Source organism: Mchenga conophoros, linkage group LG15 (assembly GCF_057382185.1).
Source record: "Mchenga conophoros isolate Kocher_MC1m ecotype Shallow Benthic linkage group LG15, M_conophoros_male_GT1.1, whole genome shotgun sequence".
Classification (NCBI taxonomy): Eukaryota; Metazoa; Chordata; class Actinopteri; order Cichliformes; family Cichlidae; genus Mchenga; species Mchenga conophoros.
In genome coordinates this window covers 36505064-36518084 of record NC_140540.1, presented here as the reverse complement: position 1 = coordinate 36518084, position 13021 = coordinate 36505064, and the positions used below count along the sequence as shown (strand labels likewise).

The 13021-nt window shown below is 40.3% G+C and overlaps 1 protein-coding gene across 7 annotated transcripts in view; it reads right to left on the bottom strand.

Annotated features, from left to right (window-relative positions):
• ptprsa (protein tyrosine phosphatase receptor type Sa) overlaps window positions 1-13021 on the bottom strand; it is a 231936-nt gene that overhangs the window by 188363 nt on the left and 30552 nt on the right. For all 7 annotated transcript variants that reach the window (XM_085246290.1, XM_085246284.1, XM_085246287.1 and 4 more), the window contains exon 2: window positions 744-840. The gene's annotated coding sequence lies outside the window, so the exon portion shown is untranslated. The remainder of the gene's footprint in view (window positions 1-743; window positions 841-13021) is intronic.

Here is a 13021-nt window from a genome sequence, read left to right as displayed (position 1 = left end):
GTGACAGGTAGATGATATCTCTCTCAGCCTTAGCACGGCTGTCAGCATGGATGGATGAGCTTAGCGCAGGGTGCACCCAAAGCGTGAAGAAAGATGACAGTTTATTGTGTCATTAGGACGTGGAAACAAAAACACTGGAGTTGGAGTTGAACCAAACTTCAATAAACTTGCACTTGTGCATGTGACTGCGTGCAAAATAAACGGGCAATACTGCGCCCCGATTTGCTTAATTAAACATCATTAGATATTCTATAGTTTTGATTAACTGCTTCCTTTGCTCTGCTTGGTTATCTATTAAAGACAACAAGAAAAAAATTACCTATTATCTTTTTCAATTAGGCCGTTAGGTTAATTTGCCGTAGCCTTGCTTTTTGAGTGATAATTGTTAGTTCGAAACATAGTAAACAACACGGCACCAGCAAACTAGAATGTGTATATCTGCAGTGGTTAAAAAAATGACAAGAGGGACATGAATGGGAAAAACGTATTCACGTGGGATTATGGGACACTGTGACTATCAGAGATTTGTATGCAAAAGCAGAAGAAGACAGAAAAGCAGTGAAAGGTAGGAACACGTGGATGAAGGATGTAGCAGAACAAAAAGAAAAAGGATTTAGAAAGCATGAATTTGTGCCCACCAGTGTAAAATCAGTTATTATGCAGGGTGCGAGGCAGCTTCTGGAAACATAATTGCTCCATCTAAAATGGCGGTGCACTGTGCAAAAATTTAGGGGCCCACTTACCACTGGGTTGTTTTCAAAACCTTTTTAGCCTCATATCTTCAGCTGCTCCAGTGGCTTCTTTTTCTTCTTCTGCTTCTTACAACTCACTCGCTCGTACCTTTAAAGTAGATGGAAAGAGAGAGAGGGAAAATGACAGAGAAACATTAATGAAAGGGACTACTAAATGAACAACCTCCTCAAGTGGTGGGTGGGGGGATTCAACAAATGCTGTGATGAGTTTCTCTTGCTCTCCCTTCTTGGCCTTTTGTGACCACAGGACGGCAGTTCTCGGGCGAGGAGGAGGCTTGCTGCTGATTGCCTGAGAGCTATGGAGTGCAAATCTGCATGAAGTCCCTCCTGGCTTCTCTTGATCATTTTCTCCTTCACATCTCTAATGAGCCTGGTCCAAATCTGTGGGTGCATGCATGTGCGAATTTGATTGATACTTGTTTTGATATTCACTCGTGCACAACAGGCTACTGCATTTATGGAATAAGTTGATGGTCTTAATATGAAATGTAATTGTAGGGATTCATTCTCATTTTTGTGTGTCTGATGAACAATTTTTGTGTTTGTAATATTCGGCTACTTAAATATATATATATATATATATATATATATATATATATATATATATATTAAATGTGCATACCGTATATTGACATGTATTTTTAGTTTTGTGCTTTTGTGAGTTTCTTTGTATTTGGAGGCCTCACTGTATGTAGCCTCACTCGATATTCAGTCTACTCTCAGCCAGGTCTGCAGCTGTGGGTAGCAATACCCATATGGAAAAGATATATATCAATCTTATAAAGTTTGTATCTGTCTTGTGTGAAACTTCTATGAAAAGCATATAAGAGTGAAAACAGACATAAGATCCCTTGAAAAATTATATGATGAAACTTGTATGTTTTGGATACTTACTAAAACAATGTATGAAAGTAATGAGAAAGTGGCCACTTTCATGAGTAAATCATGTAAGCCTTATATGATTTACTCATGAAAGTGGCCACTTTCATGAGTATTCACATATAAGTTTTTACTATTTCTTTTCCATATGGGTAAGTCCACCCTAAGGAACTTCCACTGAGCAGCTGAGGAAGGTTATCTCAAGTGAGAAGTCAGAGGAGCTCATCATTACCCCGTGGGTAGAGACTTCTTTCAGCTAACAACATGAATATCATTAAGAACAGCACGACATGGGCATGATCAATATCATGTGGATATAGCAAGTCCTATGTGGACAGCTTCTCCAAATGCACTTCAGCAGTAGTTTTGTACCATGTTTATCAGTGTCACTCTCTTTGTTGGGTATAATTGATTAATAATAGCACTTTAAGGATACATTACAGATTCAATTGTGCTGTTACTTGGGTTACAAAGACAAAAACAAAAGAACAAAAAAAGGCTATTCTCTTTGCTCCCTGTCAATCAGCTGATTTCAGTGCAGGGACTAGGAAAATCTGCAGCTTTTGAGGAGTAGCGTTGCACAAAAGGACAAGAGTGTGACTGTAAAGTGCCAGTTGTGTCCAGGACAGAAGTAACTGCATTACAGTGCTAACACAGCACTGAATCTTTGCAATCAACTTTATAGACAGCATGCTAGCTCAAAGTCGGTGAAGAACCTAGAGTGATTTTAAAGTTAAGTTTTATGGCGATCTCAGCCCAGCAGCCAGAGCCGGATCTTCAACAGGTAACAGTGACAAGACTCAGGATTCTCCATTTCTGCCTCTACATGTTTCTATGGAGAAATTGCAGTGGCAATCGCTTTGCTTTGTGTTCACACTTCAGCACATTTTAAACGAACGATCGTCTGTACGTTCTCATTAGGATCTCATTAGGATCGTTGTGTGGGACTGCAGACTAAAGTACATATTGTTAACTACTAATTATAGGCTAAGTTTCAGAGTAAAGTGAAATCAATGTAACAAATTATTTTCACCTGGTAGTAAATAAGTTACAATACGATTACTTATTAAAAGTAATTGTATTGGATCTGGTTGATATCATTGACTGAATGTTAATAGCAGCTACTAGAATCAGAGGTCATCTGATTATCAACTGTACTACAATATAAATATACCTGTGATCGAGGCATGATGCTGAAATGGAACAGTACTATAAATTATATTTAGAAGTGTTAGTCCTTTGTGTAATTTACTCACTCAGAGTCCTCTCAAAACTTTCTGTTGATCTGACAACTTTGTACATTTTTTTTCAAAAGAAAGGATACCAAATTTCCACTGACTACTATTTGTCCTCATCCTGATGTTATTGACTTCTCTCCTCCTCCCCCACTGTCTCACGAACTGGGCGCTGCCTGTAGACAATCTCCAAGCATCCTCTGTGGGCTTTATTACCTTGACGGCTGACCGTCAACATGATCCTTCATTCTGACAGGCCACCGGGGTCAGGCTGGCCCTCACTGGCCAATCAGTGTCAACTAACAGGCTAGCTGCAGTAGGAGTCCCTGGTATACTAACTACAGCACAAGGGAGAGTAGAAATTGGATGTGTGTGTAAAGAAATTTTTTTTCAGATGATACTGAGAAACTGTAATGTGTTTGTGTGGCCATGCATATCAGAAAGAGTGCAAAGCGCTTCACAGAATGGGCTTGAAAACAAGTACATAGCATAGTTTTAGTGATTTTCTGGGGGCAAAAAGTCACATATACAATAAATATGGCTGTTTCCACACATGAGCATACACTCCTGTGTGTCACTTGGAAAAAAAATGTGAGGCCAAATTCTGCAATACTCCCACACGCCTGGCTGCCAAGACGAGCGCGGGGGAATTTGTTTAATGTACAGCATTTATTCACTGCACACACGCTGTTGCACTACCGCTTCCTACATTGCATGAGACACTCCCTTGACCGGGCAAGTTGCCATTAATCAGCCAGAATGAAGAGCTAGTTGTATAGCATGGGAGCTAAAATACATTCAAAGTCAACATCCAAGAAAGTGGGAATCTTGCCTACCATCTTAACAATTGCATGCTCTAAGTGAGAGCGCAACTCTCTGATTGATTCTTTTTCTTTTTTTTTGGTTTTGTTTTTGCTACACAACATGGGTTAAGTTACGCTTTGTCCAATCATGTGGAAAGCAGCTCCGGTTTGTTTTCTCATGACCCTGCAACATATTGGCATTGAATTTAGTCACCGTGCTGAGACAGATGGCCGAGCATCATGGTGCATGGCAAATTGGGAAATGAAAACATGCATGCTCAGAAATGGGTATATGTGGTTTCTTTCCAGCAATGTGGTCACATAGGGTGCATTCAGAATAGAAGAACAAGGAACTGGGAGGCTCTAAGCATCCACATGAAAATAAAAAAAATGGCAACACAAAAAGAAGAAAAATACAAGGACGACCTACTCTTTGCAAATGTCAACAGGTATGCTTCTTGAAAAGTAAAATAAAAAAGCACACACCTCAACCAGATGATGAAATGTCAACACAATTTCTACTTCCATGTCACAAAAGTAAAGACTATATTTTTCTCTGAATGAAAAAATTATGTTGCTATGGCAGCACCTGATGTCTCTCTTTCCTCACCTTACACTCAGCCACCCACCTCCTCTGCCTCCATTGTCCTCCAGGTATTAAAAGACTAAAAATCAGATCTTCGCTGGGTAAGGAAAAGAAAACAGAAAGGAGAAGACAAATGGCGTGAAGAGAAAGAATGGCAAACGTGTGAGGGGTTAAGTTGATGTAATCAATAGAATGGTATCGGTCAAGGGAGATGAGAACGGGTGGAGAAGGGGACTAAGGTGGAGGATCAAGTCAGATAGTGAAAGGAGGAGTAAGGTGAGATCAGATGAAAAAACAAAGGGTTGAACGGAGAGAAGTCAAGGGAAATGAGGAAACTAAAAGAGCAGCTTCTATGTGACTGATTGACTGATTTGAACTTCTAGTGGTTCTCCCACAGTACACACTTCTCAAATGATATGCCACAGGTGTTTGAAATCCAACTTTAGATCTGCTCTCAGCTACTTCTCAAAAGATGTGCTGACAAAATAAGACTTTAACACACTGGAGCCTAAACTCAAGCTTTATAGAAGTGATGTGGAATTGGATATTATAAGCTTTTTCCTCCCTCAAAAGTTTGTCAAAAGATTACAGACACGGTGTCATGGTCCTGGGTCAAGCGACCCAGTATTTGAGTTCCATATATCTTCTGTATTCATTTGCACCTAGCTTAGTTCACCTAGTTAATTTCTAGACTGCAGTTTAGTTTTGTTCCTTAGTTGTTTATGTCATCTTCCCCTGTACCAAGTCTCCCCGGTTCATGTGTCATGTCTAATCTCCATGTTTCCTGTTTTACTTTGAAAGTCTGTATTCACTGTCAGTGTATTCAGTTTCACTCCTCCTGTCCTGTCGTTAGGTTCATGTGTGTCAGCTGTGTTCCCACCCTCCGTGTTTCCATGCCCGGTCTGTTGTATTCTAAGTCATAGCCTTACCTTAGTTCATTCCCAGTTTAGGTTTCTGTTTAGTTATTGCTTTTGTGCTGCCCTTATTCTTGTTTGTTTCTCTTGTGTTACCAGCCACAATAAAAGGCTCGCCTTCTGTTAAAGCTCACTCCCGTCTGCTCACTTGTGTACGCACCTGGGTTCATTACACGCATTCTCCACTCGGTCCGTCACAGCGGACCGTGACACACGGGTGCTAACATTACAAACCTAGCTTCTGTTGTTGTTCCTATGATCATTTTATTACAATAAGACAAAATTGACAGAGAGACACAGCCAGTGGGCAGCTTCCTCTTAAAGAAAGGACTCATTTTCAAATTCCATGAGAATATTTTGTCATTTGAAACAACCAATTTTTAGTTAAAGTTCATATCCCACTTAAAAATGGATGCTCCCCCCCCCCCGGGTGTATTCCTTTTTAACTGATTTATGTAGGCTTCTTGACCTTGCCGCAAAGATAAATTCGCTATTGTTCTCAATCCAGTTATAGTGCGTCGAATAGGTTTTTATATAGTCATAACATGTAGTTGTCAGCATGCTTGTGTTTCTGAATATGATGTCCTTGAGAAAGTCTAAGTCTGACCACTCATTAAAAGTACTGGTTAAATAGAAAAATACAGGAGAAATTATAAATCTGGGAAGCACTGCTGGATTTCAAAACCTTTCAGCAAAGTAGGCAGATACCAGCTCAAACATGCTTTGGACTCGAGCTCTGAAAAACTAACACATGAAGTTTAATAACTGCCTGCCTTCCTTATTTTATTACATCAAATTCTCTATTCTAGGATGTTAATAATGAACGACAAAGAATGAAAATGACCATGTGCTAGTGTACTGTGTCTAGGAACCCACTGGCTATCATCTGATGACTTATCCCCCCAGGGACAGCCAGGCCAAGACTTTCTGCGTTGTGCTCAAGGCATCTATAAAAATATAGATGAGGATATAAAATAAAAAATAATTTTTTAGAAAGCTAAGTCTGTTTCCACCATTACCCAGTGGTTCTGACATTGCACCGTAGCAAATGTCTTTTCTATGATGGGCTGTTTATCTGCATGTGGCTAAAGCTTGCTCACTGTTGATTGGGTAATACTATTGGTGCTAAATAGGCTGTACCTTTGCATACAGGTTGCATACAGAACTGTGATGTGTCCATAATATAGTTTAAAAAAAACCCTCTTCTCACTCATCACCACCAGAAAACTTTGAGGAAATTAGCTTGGCAGTGGTTTAAAAGTGCAATTTAATGGTTTTATTAAGGAAAATCGGTTCCCTCTAAAACACTTTGATCAGCATGTTTGTCACAGTGCCTCAAATTCAATAAAGTTTGCGAGAGGTTTCTTTCAAAACAAACAGAACACACTAAACAAGACAGATTCCCCCCGAAAGCCTCATTATTCTCCATGGCTTCTAACTAATCCTGTACCTTTGTGCTCTGTCAGAAAACCTTCTCACACTCAGACAACACAATTCTGTGATGAAACACTCCGGCTACGAGGCTACGAGCCACTCTGAGTGAAGTTTCATTAGCAGAGTCTGTTTTGAGCAGATAAGTACAACAGAGTCCAATATACTTACACGTTCACAGCAGATCCCCAGTCATAATTGCTGCCGTGTAACATGGGTTAGAAAGTCTATGAGGTGAACCGTCTTATGCACACACAGAAGTGCTCTGTGCTTCTTTGAGCTGGCAGTGCATTCATGCACTTAAATCTTCTTGTCATTTAATTTTTTTTTCTTTTTGGTTTTGCACACTGGACAATTGTGAATCGTGTGTGTATGTCCAGCAGCAAATGTGTCTATTGGCATGCTGTGTGCAGTGACTGATATTCAATTAGTCCACCTGCCACCTCTACATGGCTCGGCATTCCAGCGCTCAGTAAATCAGGCCAACTGACAGCACACAGGTCGATATTAATATTAACGCCTCTATAAATAATGTTATTGTAGGCCCCCATGTTAATGCTTCATGATATGATGGGCATGATAAAGTAAAGCGTGTTCTATTGTGAAGGTGCAGGCGGGTTTAATAGGGAGAGAGACAGACTAAGTCCCCTTCAATGTCCTTCGATAGAAACGTTGGTGACACTGGGTTGGAAAGGCGCCGAGGTGGTCACAGCTGTGTTCCCGAGCCTGAATGGCTGGGGGAGGAGGCGGGGGGTGGAGAGGTTTGGAGTGTGTATTGTTCGTGCGCATGTGGTGAATTTGCGGAGAGTTAGAGCGAGGGGTGGTTGGGAATGGACACAGTGGATTAATTATTATAATTCATCTCCCGGGCCACATGTTTATGGCTCTACTCAAATTATTGTCTGACTATCTGATTTCCATTTTGTACACTGCAGTGTATGCACTTTGTGTGTATTCGTGACAGGAGAGGTCCGTGGTTGAGTAGACGAATGGCTTTGCTATTTTGTGACAATTGCCCATATTTCACCGTGACAGCAAACATATCACTGTAGCGTCTTTATGTGTTCGCTGCAAATCTTCAGATTAGCCATTGGCTGCAAAGAGATGGCCGTCATTAAACCAGGCGGGGTGTCTGAAATGTCAGCTTGTTAACTTGACCTTGCAGGCAAAACTAGGGCATCAGTCATTACATTTAGAGAGGGCAAAGCTTCAGTACCAGTGTGAAAATAATAACTTCCTGAAGGACAACAATATGGGCCTGCCATCTCATTTAGCACTTAGTGTTACAGTAGGATGTTTTTGGTTTTCTCTGACTCGGTCAGTTCTGTACTTTTCTACTTAAACGTGTCTTCCATGTAAATCCTCAGCTCATAAAACCAATCTACTTTCTCACTTCAGTAAATCTAGCAAACAGAGTTCAAGGGAATAAAAACATCACTAGTTGCTACTGATGTGTTTATTAATTAATTAATTAATTTTTCAACCTCAATTCACATCCCCTCCACAAAAGATGCTGCTCAGCATGCAAATTCAAACCGGTGATGCTACGGTCCCAAGGATCCTTGAACCCTAAGCAGCATAATTTGTGCCCTGACCACAAACACACTCAAAGATTCATGCCCAAAGGTAAAAGTATTGTCAACAAAGCATCAAGAAACTCTGTGCAGTCCAAGCATGAAATAATCCACAAACAGTAAGTCTGTGTAGGTTCTCGCTCATGCAGGTCATGGTATTATAAGGAGCTTGGAAAGAACAGCAACTGGACTTCTTTCTTGAAGACGTTTCACCAAAAACACTGTGCAGTAAAAAACAAACTAAAATTATCTTTTAAAAAAAAGCTAATGTTGTCCCCTCCAAAATAATTAAATACATAAGTCACTGCAGAGAGATATTAATCAATACACAGACACACACACACAAACAAACACTTGGTTATACGGTGTAATTTTGCATTTATAAATGAATGTAGAGAATTCTGGGACAGATTTCCAAACCTCCAATAGCTTCATACGTGCACAGTTGCACACAACAAACGCTGACCAGCCCTGGACCAGGGGTTTTGCAAAGCCTGGATCATCCCCGCTAATCCACACTCATTAAGGATGAACTCCATGATAGCATGCCACCAGCCTCCACAGCCCCCACCACTTTTACCCCACTTTTACGCATTTGCTGCACTCGCGCGTATAAGTGGCTGGCAGCTTTTGATGGCGATTTTAATAAATTACTGTAGATTGTAGCAGGTATGTTTGTTCCTGCTGCATGAGTAAACAGAACACCTGCCACACCTGTCGGCGCTAATCAGGCCTGGTTTAATTAAAAGTGACAAAGCTTTTATTTCATGCAGGCGAAGGGGTGCGTACTTGACCGAGGGATGTTAAGCACTCTTTTCCTGCACACCTCAGAGAACCACGTCTTCAGATGGAGAGGGTAAGTCAGGATGAGACAAACTGGGTGACAGAGCTGGTGAATCATTTTACTCTGGTAAAATGTAAAAGGATTTTTAAGCAAAACTTCATTTTAATTATTAAAACACTTCTATTGTTCCCTGGGATAGAGAAGAAATAGTTTCTGCACTCAACAGATTTTACCCGAGGACTTGCACATAAATAGAATGTTCATTCTCTCTGCTCCTCCACATCAGAGAGAAGGTCACTGCTGAGTGGAGTCTACCTACAAGCCCCTTGGGCTGAAAGAAAAAAAAATCCACCCGGATGCTTCCCTTCAAGCGTTGTGCCTCCAAAATAACTCTTCCTCTGCAGGGTTCTTAAATAAATTACAGATATGCTATCCTCCCAAGATGTGATCTCTGTTCTCCAGCACAAATTAAAAATTTAAGCCCATTTAGGTTGGTGCCCGGTGTAACTTGAATCAGTGTGGTTGTGAGAGGGTGTGGCTGGGGGGGAGAGTCAACCAGAGTTGTGTCACAGCAGTGCTCAGTAGTGATGCATGTTGCTTTAGGCACTGTATCCGAGAGAGGAAGCAGGGTGGCCTGAAGTTAGACAGAATATCTTGTAACTATAAGGTCACAGGCTTGATCCAAACACACAAAGCTTTTTCTGCCCACAGCTAGGTGGTCTTACATGTCAAAGTGTCGAGGCACTAAACTCGGACATGTAAAACCACCAGCTGTGCAAAAATGTACAACTTCAAGAAGCTCAAACCACATCACACACATTTTAATGTGAGCCAGCCTAGCCTCAGATTCACACAGACGGTGAAGCTCAGCCACCACATGGAAATGAGACATCATGTGTTAGGCTGTTGAAACTAAGAACAACAGTGCTGGAGGATCAGATCTACAGGTAGTCTGACTGTGAAATCAGAAAAGTCCAAATAATCGCAGAGATTTGGATCACTCAAATCAATTAACGAGCTAAACAAATTCATTTGTCCTTTCGAAGACAAAGGCAGCACGCCAAGAGAAACAGGATTACCACCACTCTCTAATGCTTGATTATCAAAAATAAATAGTCTATTAAATACACCAGAGGATTGCCTGGGAGGCTTGCATATCAGCACAGCACATCCGATTTATTTAATGTTCTAGAGATGGGTAGAGACCAAAAAGGCTAATTAAGTGTGAACTCTACAAAAACATTATCCAATAGAACAGGATACACTGTGCAAAATAAATGTTCTCTGATCATTAAGCAGTAGAAAGCTAAAGACGTGTGTGTGTGTGTGTGTGTGCGTGTGTGTGTGTGTGAAAAAGAAAGAAAAAAGAAAGAGAGACAGAGACAGAGAGAGAAAGAAAGAAAGAAAGAAAGAAAGAAAGAAAGAAAGAAAGAAAGAAAGAAAGAAAGAAAGAAAGAGAGCTCGATAGAGAGAGGAGTATGTGTAATAGTGGGGGCCATTTAATAGACTCAACCTCACTATGAACCCAGAGAAAGCGCTTTGTCATTTGACCTTCATTAACATCTTCTATTCATTGCTCCAACTCGGTGATAAATCAGGGAATGGCTTCTATTGTATTTTCCAGTGTCATGCAGTAAAGCATTCTTCCTTACCTGGCTTTCATTAGCTTTTGTCTCTTAACCCTTTAAGACCTACCATAGAACCAAGTCCGCCAGAGCTTATATTATATTTTTACATGCTGTGGAACCATTTTTGGGAGCATTTCAAGTTGCTATACATCAATACAACCATTATAGCCCAGATTTTAATAATATGTATTCATTAAGTGCATAGTAATTACATAAATTGCAAAAAAGTGCAATAAACTACAAAAAAATTGAAAATCGTTTTTGATTTTTTAACATATATTTGTAGTTAGAGAAATTTAAGAGTCTTATCCCTCAAAACTGTAAATACAAAAAAGTTGCACAAAATAGTTTCCCACCACAGGAAATTTATTTTGAGTGTCTTCATAGTTTTATTTTTGAAATACACCAATTTTTATACACTGCAGGAAAAATGAAAATAAATATTATACTGCAAATTTGCAAAAAAGCAGCATATGCATCAAAATAAACTATTTCCAGCAGTGCAATATGAGTCCTAAGAATCCCAGAAACGACACAGAAAGTCATAAAGTCAAAGATAACTTTTAAAAAGAGCAGTATAGGCCCTGAGGCCCTGATCGCAAAAAAGACTACATTTCCGCGAAAATGACGTCACTTCCGGTTTCGGGCAGGTAATGGCGGAAATGCAAAAGTTCGCGCTGACTCTATTCCAACGTAGGAAGTGTTTTGAACAGCTGATCAGATCGGTAAAGCGTGTTTCTGGAATATTATGTTTTTGTTCCTGCAAGCGCTTTTTATGCAGTTTTTGCAAAGCTTTATGTGGAAGGAAACCGTGACCTAGGACAAGCTGATGGCATCAGATGTAAGTACAACTCCTCCGGTTTCATATGCAAAAAAAATTTTTGCGCTAGCTTACGTGGTTGCAGTGCTACTGGGATTTAAAAATAGTTACGCATAACAGAGCGTTCCCGCTCCGATCGGCTCTAAAGGGTTAAACAATAACCAGAGCCTTGATCGAACACAGGTTTTATAAGGTATTTGCCTTGTGGGCACTTTGCTAACAGAACTTAAACTGAAATCAAATCAAGAGGCATTTCAGCAACGGTCCAGAGGAAGAAACACAACCCTGGTGTAAAGGCAGCTTTAACTGTTTTCACGTGAAGCTGTTAATGCTATAAAGACGAGCCCTTTTAACCTCACACTAAAGATAAAATCAGAAAGACCTGCAGATTAAAAAAAGGCCTTCCTTTTGGAAGAGGAGACTTTCTACAGAGGAGTGGCTTCTCTCCATTGAAGCATTGCTGGATTAACCTAATCAGAAGATTAATCAGACTTGAAACACTGGAGGCTGTGCCGGTGGCCTCTTTACCTCTTTATCCGACTGTGCCAGGCAGCAGAATTAGGCTAGAGTGCAGGGAGATGGTGTTCCCACAACCCCTCTCTCTAGAGCTCTCAACTTGCCAAAACATCTCAGAGGATGAAGTGGAATTAGAACCTCCTAGTTTGCCCTCACTGACCTTTTCGAACTTGGTCCTTCAGATGTCTCGTTGCCATTCAGACAAGAGCTCATATGTTTATCATTTGTGGCACAGCACTTTGGGAATTACTGTATTGGTGGAAAAATACTATTGCCTGTTAAATTGCGTTATTTTTGGCTTTTTTTTTCAAAATTCAGAATCAAGTAAGGAAATGGGAACAAACTGTGTGTTAGCAACAAAGTGGCTAAAGATACCATACAATATCGTTACTTGCTTAGTTGTCTGGTATGTATAGAAACAAAATTGGTTCATTCCACAAGTTAGATGCCATTTTTGGGATTGAATGGTTCAAAGGCCGCCCAATCTTGAAAAGAAACAAAAACAAAAAATAATACAAAAAAAACCTCCTCTGAAAATGTTTAGCTACAGGGATGAAAAGGAGTGACCACTTTAACTAAGGCTACTTGGAAGCAAAATATTAAGAAATGACAAGTAGCGCAAAAATGTTGCACAGCACAGCACATGACTTGAACATTAAATGCACCCGATGATCAGGATCACCCAAGAGGATACTTGACTAGATTGCTGTCTAACTCAGCTGCGAACAGGCATCGGAGTAACAGGCCACTGCGTGCAACCGTCCGACCCTGCAGAGATTTAAAGATGCAGTGAGCCGATTGTCCTCAAAACTGGTGGAAATTAGCTCATGCTGTGCCATGTTTGTCTGACCTTCTAATAAAAGATCAAATCTGAGAGGCTGGATGCTTCATATTTTTTTTAAACCAGTGATCACATGGATATAAGCGGAAAATTTGGCAGACTGAAAAAAAAAGGTATTGTTAATCCGCATTGAATAAACAAATAAAACTCAGTGTGTATTTATCTCTCTCCATCTGTCTGCCTTAAATTATCCTGCAACTAATCTCACCACCTAGGCTCCGAAAAAAAAAGAAAAGGACTACAGCACATTAGAGCTGG